The 6,657-nt window shown below is 57.6% G+C and overlaps 1 pseudogene; it reads left to right on the forward strand.

Moving 5' to 3' along the window:
* The first annotated feature begins 1,139 nt into the window (after positions 1–1,139).
* Positions 1,140–6,652, forward strand: LOC119192919 (annotated as a pseudogene).
* The last annotated feature ends 5 nt before the right edge of the window (positions 6,653–6,657 follow it).

Genomic DNA, 6,657 nt, shown 5'->3' on the forward strand with positions numbered 1-6,657 from the left:
ATACGGTCTCTCGACTCGCGACCGGCACATTTCGTTCGTGCCGCACACGCAAAGTTCTCGATGGTCACATATTCGCGCGACATCGCAAACTTAATTCTCCATATTTGATTCCCACTCTTCGCGCGTCGCATAGCATACTCCTTTAGGGGACATAATATCATATTTATTATAAGACACACGTGACAATTTGTTTATCTTCAACAGAGTATAAACTAGATTTTACCGACATTGGACACTCAGTGATGCTAAGTAAATATTTAAAATCTGGGCAGAAGGTAAAACAAATCGGGATTTAGTGTTGTAGATCGGGACTTAAAAAATCAAGTTTTTTTTATTAAGGTTTTTATTTATTGCGTCTTCCCAATAAAAGAATTCATTGCAAGTCAAGCTAAAGTTGGCTTTAATTTGGATTTCTGCTTTAACATCGAAGCACAGATCGCGGGGTAGTCGCATCTTCAAGCAAGAGAATAAAACAAAATTACACCTTCAGCGCTACTGAGGTCATGCGTGCTATTTTGGGCGCATTGTCGCACTCAACATAGTGATGTTGAGTGTGACAATGTATGCTTACTTAATTTTTTTCGTAATACTTAATGATTCTTAATCATTTTATTCATTTATCGGGACATTTGATCTTCCAATCAGGTGAAAATTGGGACACGTCCCCAGAACTTTGAAAATCGGGACGTCTCGCGCAAATCGGGTCACCTGGCAAGAGTGGACACGAATCACCATACCATGCAAATCAATTTTTGATCATGTAGTATGTAGGACCAGCAGTCATCACTAAAGATTGGCTTAGAATAAAATCCATATTATATCAAATATTATTATCACAAACTCATCTCAAAAAGTATGTGCTTACCACTGACGTTATTAGATATATTAAGTAGTTATCTGCTGTCACATCAGTGAGAATTGAGAGGATGAACAATATCATTGGAATATTGATAAATTTTATCAACAAGGTATACGTGTGTCGTGTATCTACGAAAGCGAAATCAATATCTGTTTAGTAGTACCCAGTCAATTACATGGCGACTGGTGACGTCATTAACGTTGTCAATATTTACACACTCGCGGCGGTGTCGAATAAGGTGTGTGGATACGTTTGTCGTTCGTGCATGTAGCTGCGCTAACGTGTTTGTGTGTGTTTTGTAGGGTTGCACGGGCTGCCAGAGCGCAATGGCAAGCTCAAGGATTTGGCGCACTTCGACGCAACGTTCTTCGGTGTGCACGCCAAGCAAGCGCACCTCATGGATCCACAGCTTCGGCTACTGCTTGAGCTCACGCACGAGACCATCGTAGACGCCGGCCTAAACCCGGCCGAGCTGCGCGGTTCGCGCACTGGAGTCTACGTGGGCGTGTCCAACTCCGAGACCGAGGAGATGTGGACCGTTGATCCCGACAAGATCAATGGATACGCGCTCACCGGCTGTTGCCGCGCCATGTTCCCCAACCGCATCTCGTACACGTTCGATCTGCGCGGGCCCTCGTACGCCATCGATACGGCCTGCTACGAGCTCCATGTTCGCGCTGGCGCAAGCAGTGATCGCGATGCGGGCCGGCCACTGTGACGCGGCCGTCGTCGCCGGAACCAACCTGTGTCTCAAGCCGGCCAATTCGCTCAATTTCCACCGGCTGAGTATGTTGTCGCCGGAGGGGCGGTGCGCCGCGTTCGACGCGAGCGGGCGCGGCTACGTGCGTTCGGAAGCGGCGGTGGCGGTGCTACTGCAGCGGCGTGGCGACGCGCGGCGAGTGTACGCCACCGTCCGCGGCGCGCGCATGAACACCGACGGCTCTAAGGTGCAGGGCATCACACCTTCCCCTCGGGCGAGGTGCAGCGCGCGCTCGCACAGGAGACGTTCCACGAGGCCGGTCTGCGGCCGCAGGACGTCGCCTACGTAGAGGCGCACGGCACTGGCACTAAGGTATGCACCACTCCGCAACATTGTCTTGTACACTCTCTGTGGACTGTGTTATTTATGTTTACCGGTATATATTGTGTGTGTCATAGGTCGGTGATCCTCAAGAAGTGAACGCGATTGCAGATTTTTTCTGTAACAATCGGACGAAGCCCTTGTTACTGGGCTCCGTGAAGTCCAACATGGGACATTCAGAACCGGCGTCGGGCCTTTGCTCCATCGCCAAAGTGGTGGTGGCTATGGAGTACGGAAAGATTCCTGGCAATTTGCACTTCAAAGAACCTAATCCGGATATACCTGCTCTCAGTGATGGAAGAATAAAGGTACAACTCTTATTTTGTATGCGAACCGATCGTTCATAACAATACATTATAATAAATGAAAAAATGTATTGCGTGTATTACGTTAGAAGTGGTTTATGTAACGCGAGCTCGTGTAGGTGGTGGACCGAAACATGGAGTGGGACGGCGGACTGGTGGCGGTGAATTCGTTCGGATTCGGCGGAGCGAACGCGCACATCATCCTAGAATCGGAGCGCAGCGAGCGCGCACGCGCCGAGTACGAGGTGCCGCGGCTGGTGCTGGCGTCGGGCCGCACCGAGGAGGCGGCGCACGAGCTGCTAGCTCTAGCTGCCGAGCACCGCCGCGACGCCGATCTGCACGCGCTGCTCGACGCCGTGCACGCGCGCAACATACCTGGGCACAGCTTCCGCGGGTACACGTTGTTCGACGTCGACGGCGCGCCGCAGGAGGAGATCATTGTGAGTGTCGCACATCTGTTATTGTATCGCATTCTGTGCAGCGGATAATAATTATCATTTTTCAGGAGACGGACGGCAGCGAGCCACGGCCGGTGTGGTTCGTGTTCTCCGGCATGGGCTCGCAGTGGCCGGGCATGGCGCGCACTGATGCGGCTGCCGGTGTTCGCAGCCAGCATCCGGCGCTCGGCCGCGGCGCTGAAGCCGCACGGCATCGACCTCGTGCACGCGCTGACGGATGCACCTGACACGGCGTTCGACGACGTGGTGACTTCGTTCGTGTCGATCGCGGCGGTACAAGTGGCGCTGGTGGACGTTCTGCGCGAGCTGGAAGTGCGTCCCGACGGCATTGTCGGACACTCTGTCGGCGAGATTGGTGCGTGTTCCCACGGCGCGGATCCAGTAAGCCTTCCATTCCACATCCGCTGACCAAATACTTACATTCTAATATTTTGTATGTAGGTTGTGCATATGCGGACGAGACGTTGACGGGCGAGCAAGCGGTGTTGGCTGCGTACTGGCGTGGCCGCAGCATCATTGACGCAAAGTTATCACCGGGCGCGATGGCGGCCGTGGGCCTCTCCTGGGAGAGCTGCCAGAAGCGCTGCCCTTCTGACGTATCTCCGGCGTGCCACAATTCTAACGATAACGTCACGGTGCGTATTAACGGTTGCACCGTTCAGTCTCTACCAATTGCGAGTGATCGAGTTTAATATATTACTGTTTCATTTATTAGATTTCCGGGCCGGTACCGTCAGTGGAAAAGTTCGTTGCCGAGCTCTCGGCGGAGGGCGTGTTTGCTCGCCGTGTCAATAGTTCCGGAGTCGCGTTCCACAGCAAGTATATAGCGACAGCCGCGCCATTATTACGGAAGAGTCTGGAGAAAATCATCCCCAATCCTAAACCTCGTTCCCAGCGCTGGATCTCATCATCGTTGCCCAAGGACCAATGGGAATCGGATCTCGGTGAGTTGAACGTGTTTTCGATCATATCAAGTGTACACCAGGGGTATTGAGTTGAGCTAATCAGACAAGTCGTCCCTCAGCCAAGCTCAGCGACGTGAACTACCACGTGAACAACTTGCTGTCGCCGGTGCGGTTCGCGGACGCGGTGCGCGAGATCCCGGCGCGCGCCATCGTGGTGGAGGTGGCGCCGCACGCGCTGCTGCAGGCCGTGCTGAAGCGCGCGCTGCCCGAGGCGGCGCACGTGCCGCTGGTGCGGCGCGACGCGGCCGACACGCTGCGCCACCTGCTGGCCAGCACCGGCAAGCTGTACGCGGCGGGCGGACAGCCGCAGGTGGCGCGGCTGTACCCGGCGCCGCACTGGCCCGTGGCGCGCGGCACGCCCGGCCTGGCGTCGCGCGTGCGCTGGGACCACTCCATCGAGTGGAGCGTCGCACACTTCGGCTCTGCCTCGCGCTCCGGCGAAAACATCCTCGAGTTCGACCTGTCGCGTCCCGAGGACTCTTTCCTGGCTGGCCACAACATCGACGGCCGTGTACTGTTCCCTGCCACCGGGTATCTAGTGAGTACACCGTTTGATTTAAATTACATTCATTTGCCAATCATTACCTTTCGTTTTATATAAGTGACGTCTTTGTTGCCGCAGACTCTCGTTTGGAGAACCGTAGCCAAGTTACACAATAAGAAACCGGAAGAAACTGCGATTGTTCTGGAGAATGTACAGTTCAAGCGCGCTACCATCATGTCGAGCGAGGGTCCCGTGCGATTCTTGATCAACATCTTGGATGGCACGGGGCAGTTCGACGTGTGCGAGGGCGGCGCGGTGGTGGTCACCGGCGTGGTGCGCCTCGCCGACACGGACACAGACGAGCGGCTGCCGGCCGCGGAGGTCGAGCCCGACGCGACCGACGCCGCAGCGCCACTCGTCACTGAAGACATTTACAAGGAATTGAGACTCAGAGGCTACAATTACGGCGGTATTTTCCGTGGAATTAAGTCTTTCGGACGCGCGCGGCACCGTCGGAGAGCTCACCTGGAACGGTAACTGGATCTCGTTCATGGACACAATGCTTCAGTTCGGCATCATCGGGGTGGACACGCGCGAGCTGTACCTGCCGACGCGATTGCGGCGCGCGCTTATCGACCCTGTGGCACACCTGCGCAGCGCCGCCGCCGGCGTGCGCGTCACCATGCGCCGCGACATCGACGTCATCTCGGCCGGAGGCGTGGAGCTGCGTGGTGTCAAAACCAGCCTCGCTCCGCGTCGCGCCAATGCGCAAGCGGCGCCCAAGCTCGAGAAATACCACTTTCCTCCCGTATGACAACGCCAACATAGCCACCGAGGACACCTCGCGCTCCAAACGTGACGCTCTCGCCGTCAGCCTGCAGGTGGTACTCGAGAATGCGGGAGCACTGAAACTGAAGACGGTGGAGGCGGCACTGGGCCGCGCGGCCGAAGCTCTGCTCACGCCGATCGCGATGCGCATCCTCGACGAGGAACCGCAAGTGCGCGTCGACGCCTCGCTCGCCGCGGGTCCGGAGGCCGCCAACTACAAGGCGTCCATGGAGGAACTGGGCGTTAAGGTTGGATAATGGTTTTATATCATGTTATAATTTTAAGTATTATATTAGGTAAATAGTAAATCAATGACATCATTATTTGTAGGTGACACAAAAGGACGGGCGTTCGGCGCCGCCAGAAAGCGAGTGCCACCTGGCAATAGCGGCGGATGTGTTGTCTCGGCATGGCGGCGGCGTACTGGCGGCGCTGGCATCGGCGCTCGGCGACACCGGCATGCTGCTGCTGGAGGAGCCGCGCGGCGCCCTCAACGAGCCCGCGGCCAAAGACACGCTCGAGCGCGCCGGCCTCTGTCTGGTGTCGCGCCAGGCGGCGGCCGCCTGCGAGTACCTGCTGTTGCGCAAGCGCGTGGCGCTGCCCGCCGCACACGTCGTCATCGACATCACCGACGACAAGGCGTTCGGCTGGGTGGACGACATGCGCACGGCGCTGGCGCGCGCCGGAGTGAGGAGCTGCGCGTGTACGCGGTGACGCGGGCGGTCGACTGCGGCGCGCTGGGGCTGGCCACGTGTCTGCGCGCCGAGCCCGGCGGCCGCGCGCTGCGCGTGTTCTATATGCCGGGCGCCAAGGAACCGTTCGCGGTGGGCTCCGCCGTCTGCGCCGCAGGTGCAGAAGGACGTAGCGGTGAACGTGCTGCGCGCTGGTGTGTGGGGCACTTACCGACACTTGCCGCTGGCGGCGGCGGCTGACGCGCAGTTGCAAGTGGAACACGCGTACGTTAACACGCTGACGCGTGGTGACCTGTCCTCGCTGCGGTGGATCGAGAGCCCCCTGCGGTACGCGCGGGAGACACCGCTGCCGGCTGGCACCGACCTCTGCAGCGTTTACTGCGCACCGCTTAATTTCCGTGACATCATGTTAGCTACGGGAAAACTGCCGCCGGATGCGTTGCCGGGCAATCTTGCCGGCCAAGAGTGCATCCTCGGTTTGGAGTTCAGTGGCAGATCGTCGAAAGGCAAGCGTGTTATGGGCATGGTAGCGGCGCGCGGTCTTGCCACCACTGTCCTCGCTGATGAGAGCTTTTGTGGGAAGTGCCGAAAAGTGGTCACTGGAGGAGGCTGCGACAGTGCCGGTAGCATATGCGACGGCTTACTACGCGCTGTCGGTGCGCGGCGGTATGCGGCGCGGCGAGTCGGTGCTGATCCACGCGGGCACGGGCGGCGTGGGCCAGGCCGCCATAGCTATAGCGCTGCACGCCGGATGCACGGTGTTCACCACTGTGGGCACCGCCGAGAAACGAGCGTTCCTACGCTCGCGGTTCCCAGAGCTGCCGGACGCGAACATCGGCAACTCGCGCGACACTTCGTTCGAACAACTCGTGCAGAAGCGCACGCGCGGCCGCGGAGTGAATCTGGTGCTCAACTCTCTGGCCGCCGACAAGCTGCTTGCTTCCGTACGCTGCCTTGCCGAAGGTGGCCGGTTCCTCGAGATCGG

This window comes from Manduca sexta, unplaced genomic scaffold, assembly GCF_014839805.1.
Source record: "Manduca sexta isolate Smith_Timp_Sample1 unplaced genomic scaffold, JHU_Msex_v1.0 HiC_scaffold_3362, whole genome shotgun sequence".
Taxonomy (NCBI): domain Eukaryota; kingdom Metazoa; phylum Arthropoda; class Insecta; order Lepidoptera; family Sphingidae; genus Manduca; species Manduca sexta.